Here is a 4,648-nt window from a genome sequence, read left to right as displayed (position 1 = left end):
TAATGCCATATCCAAGTCAGAGGAAGCAATACTTCAGCACAAGAAGACGTGGACGTGAGTCTTGCCCACGTCCCACCATAGCCTCAAGAAGTCCCTCAACTTCTCCATCGCCGTCATGCTCTGCGGGGCACCGGAGCGTTCCCTCACCTCGCGGGTGCAATTAAAATCTCCCCCGAGGACAATGCAGTCGCCGACGTCGACGGAGCCAAGAAGAGCGGACACCTCTTCAAAGAAGCGCGTTTGCTGCAATTCGGGCTGAGGGGCGTACACGTTCACGAGATGGAGTGGCAAGTCCCCCAGGCGAACCGTGACGTGCAGCAAGCGGCCTGGCACGGGCTCCTCGACCCCCAAGATCTCCGGCTGAAAATGCGGGGCCAACGAAATGGCCACCCCACTAGAAGTGGCGGTGAGGTGGCTCATTAGGACCTCTCCTTGCCATTCCAGGAGCCACGTGGCTTCGTCTCCCGGAACGGTGTGGGTTTCTTGCAGGAAGCACACCGCATATTTCCCCTCCCGCAGGAGCGCAAAATTGTTAAATCTACGGTGTGCCTCTCTGCCGCCGTTGATGTTGAGGCTGGCTATGGTTATCTTCATGACAAAAGCATAGTGCAACCTCTACCTAACCTATTGTGGTGGGAGGGAGCGGAGTATTTTGTTGACCTCCACTCCTTCAGCAGCCCAGCGAGGAACCCTTTGAGCCGGCGCAGCTCAAGGCCTTGCGCTTTTGATAAGGGCCCGCCCGCGGCCATGGTTTTAGCGGCGTCGCGGACGGAAGCGATGAGCAGCCCCGGCTCGGACCATATTTCCAGGGCCAGATGGGTTCGGTTGCGGCGACCCTGGCTCTGGAACAAAAAGTCCCGGAGTTCCTTTGCAGGAATGAGGGGGGAATTAGCGGCGGGCACGAGGAGATCCATCGCCTCACTGGCGATGGACTCGAGATCTTCTCCCGAGTCCCCCATCGAGTTCCCGTCCCCCTCCGGGAGGTCACTGCCAGCAGCCGACCCGTCGACCGCACGAGGTACAGCAAACGGCCCGGCTGCTCCATCCGACCCTGGCTCTGCCCCGACCCCACCCCCAGAATCGTCGGCCGAGCAGTCCGCACTGGGCTATTTTAAAAGTGGTGCTGGGTCAGGAAGCGACAGTGGAAGGGGTTCCTCCTCCGCCCCAGGAACCGGGGAACATGGAGAGACCTGGTCAAAGAAATTCTCCAGGTCCTCCAAGTACCCCAGCTCCAAAGTAGGGGGCGAGGGTTGTTGTTCTTCCCCCTCCCCGCCGCCACCCTCCGGCCCAGCGTGTACAGATTCAGTAAAATTGTTAATAATGTGTATTTCTGCCGAGTCGAGCAAATCCCGGGGGAAGTTGGTTAATAGCTGGGCGGGCTCAGGTTCGGCCCTGGGACGCTCGACCCGGCGGCATCGTATTCCTCCGCTGGCCCCACGCCCACCACGACAGGCAGATCTTCCACGCCATCCACGGGAGACAGAGGCTGTGCAGCCTCGACTGCCCCTCCCTCCCCGGGGACAGATTCCTCCCGTCTACGGCGCAGTTTGGGGGAGCTGGTGGGGGACGCGGGACACGCGGCGGGCACCAACTCCTCCGCGGAGGGATGTTGTTCCCCCTCCGCCTCATTGGAGCGGCGCCTCCTTTTGTTCCTGGGGGTGCACGGAGGCAGGCAGACCTTCATGTCTGCCGAGGCCTCTCGCTCCGCCCCCCCCCCTTTTTCTTATCTTGCCCCCGCCCGAGCCCCTCTGCGGTATTGGTCAAGGGCTCGGGCACGGGCTCAGGGCACCCCGCGCTCGCCGGTGACGGGGTTGGGCTGAGCGCGGTGGTCAGACTTTCTGGCGCACTGAGGGGACCCGCCTCGAGATGTTTCGCCTTCCTCCGCGCCTTCTTTCCGGTCGGACGCTCTCCCTCCCCCCCGCCAGAGGCCGTGAAAACAAAGGCCTCCGACGATGCCCGCGCACCTATGGCTCCCGGCACGCGGACGCTACTAGGGGGTAGGGGTGGCGGCGGCGCCAGCCTTGGCTGCCTTCGGTGGTTTGGTTGCCTTGGAGGCGGGGCAGTTCTTGTGAACGTGCCCCACCTCCCTGCAGGCATGGCACCGCACGCCATCCGACGTCCAGAAGACGCGGTAGGCAGTCCCCTCGTACACCACATTAAAATTGCCCTCTGTTGTCTCCTCCCGCGCCAGCCGGACAAAGAGCTGATGACGGAAGGAGGAGACGTGGCGCAGGCTGCTCTCCCTGAGGCCGAGCGGTATGGGGTTGAGCCCTGACCTTACCTCCCCCAGTTGGTGCAGGTGAGGGAGGAGGATCTCAGCGGGAACAAAGGGCGGGACATTTGAAATGATGACCCTCTGCTCGGTGGCCTCGAGAGGGTCCACCGGCAGGAATGTCCCGCCCATAGTGAGCCCCTTTTCAAGGGCCAGGGACACCGCCCGCTCCGACCCCAGGAAGAATACAGCCTTCCCAGACATCTTGGAGGCTGCGACAATGGCCGAAGGGCCGACTACCCCAGCCATCACCCGCACGCACTCCTCGATGCTCATTGTGGGGTGAGTGTAGCTCTTGACCCCGTTTTTCTTAGTAATTAGTCTGAATGGTGGCAGGGCAGTGGGTGGCGCAGGAGGCGCCGTGGATGTGGACGCCACCTGAGCATAAGTCTTAGCTGGCCTTGCCACCGGCGTGGATAGAGTCGCCATCACGGGGTCCCTTTAAGGGTCTTAAATTGGCCTCGTTTGAATTTATGAGCAGAGGAGCTCTCAATGAGGCACACCTCTCCCCTAGTTGGCAATTAGGGAGAGGCCTTGCTCCCTCTGCTCAGTTGTCTTAATTGTTTTTCCAATTAAGGAGGAAAGGAGCTCTCAGAGAGAGAGGGGAGAGACAGAGTGAGTGTGGGGGGTGGGAAAGAGGGAAGCTGTGAGGGCAGGTCTCCCCTCACAGTGATGGGTGGGTGTTTTTCTGGGGCGCACTCCCTAGATGATGGAAAACAAAGCAAGGCACAGTCTTATGGGATGGTCTTCGGGTGGGAGGAGAAGATGTCTTCATCTAGGACAGCTGGAGCCACCCAGGCACACACGCCCAACGATGTTTAATAGGGTGATTAGTAAATCTTCAGCCAGGTAGCTCCAGCTATCCCAGGCTAGGCAATGGGGGAGGGGTGCTTCAGTGGTGTGTGGGGCCTAGCTGTGAGCAAGACCCCCACACACTTCCACACACACACCCCCCGCGATGTTCCGGGCCTCGAAGAAAATCTTCTTTTCTCCCCCCACCAATAAAACAATGTATTTTGGGGAATGCACCAACACCCACCTGTTGAATGTTGTAGAATCTCCCTACTTCCACACAGATTGTTGCTCTTTTCCCACTCTCTCCAACTCTTTGCAGAAGTAAATAAAGTTGTTGAAATTTTCAGCTCTCCTCCTATCCCTCCGGACGTTATATTGTAGTAAGCCAGACCTTTCCTACTACTCCTGGGCTGGTCTCAGGGCCCATTCTCGGCCTTCCAGACAGGAGCTTCAGCAGGGAGTTCCTTCTCTCTCAGCAGCACAGCTCCAACTGAATAGGCCACGCCTCCAAAGCTCCACCATTGGTCCACAGATCCCTGAAGGTAGCAGGTCAGGTGGATCAGGTGGTTAAGAAGGCATACGGAATGCTTGCCTTTATTGGCCGAAGCACAGAATACAAGAGCACGGAGGTTATGCTTCAGTTGTATAATACTCTGGTTAGGCCACAGGTGGAGTTCTGGTTGCTGTATTATAGGAAGAATGTGATTGCACGAGAGAGGGTGCAGAGGTTTACTAGGATGCTGCCTGGAATGCAGCATCTTAGCTGTGAGGGCAGATTGGATAGGCTGGGTTTGCTCTCATTGGAACAGTGGAGGCTGAGAGGAGACCTCATTGAGGTGACAACATTTTGAGAGGCGTGGATATAGTGGATAGCAAAGGTCTATTTCCCTTGGAGGGGTCAATTACGAGGGGGCATGGTTTTAAGGTGGTTGGTGGAAGGCTCAGAGGGGATTTGAGGGGAGGCTTCTTCACGCAGAGGGTTGTGGGGATCTGGAACTCACTGCCTGGAAGGATGGTGGATGCAGAAGCGCTCACCACATTTAAAATGTGCTTGGATGGGCACTTGAAGTGCCGTAATCTGCAGGGTTACGGACCTGGAGCTGGTAATTAGGATTAGACTGGATAACCTCCTGTTGGCTGGCGCAGATACGATGGTAAGTACTGCAGCAAATCGAATATGGCCAGGGTGATCTCCTGGGCTCGTTTCGATCGCCTGGATGGGTCAGAGAGGAATTTTCCCAGATTTTGTTTTCCCCCAAATTGGCCTGGGTTTTTATCTGGTTTTTGCCTGTCCCAGGAGATCACATGGCTCCGGTTGGGGTGGAGTGTAGAATGTTTCAGTGTAAGGGGTGTCGCAGTTGTGTGAGGCGGACTGGTTGGCCCGGGTGCTCTTTACCTTTCCGCCATTGTTCATTGCTCACGGGTTTATATGTAACCTTCAGGGCTACTGACCGAGGGCCGTGCGGCTCTTTAAGGGTCGGCGTGGACACGATGGGCCGAAATGGCCTCCTGCACTGTAAATTTCTACGTTTGTACCAATTACTTTAAATCTATGCCCCTAGTTATTGACCCCTCTGCTAA

Source organism: Pristiophorus japonicus, chromosome 23, assembly GCF_044704955.1.
Source record: "Pristiophorus japonicus isolate sPriJap1 chromosome 23, sPriJap1.hap1, whole genome shotgun sequence".
Taxonomy (NCBI): domain Eukaryota; kingdom Metazoa; phylum Chordata; class Chondrichthyes; family Pristiophoridae; genus Pristiophorus; species Pristiophorus japonicus.
Note: the sequence above shows the minus strand (reverse complement) of the source record.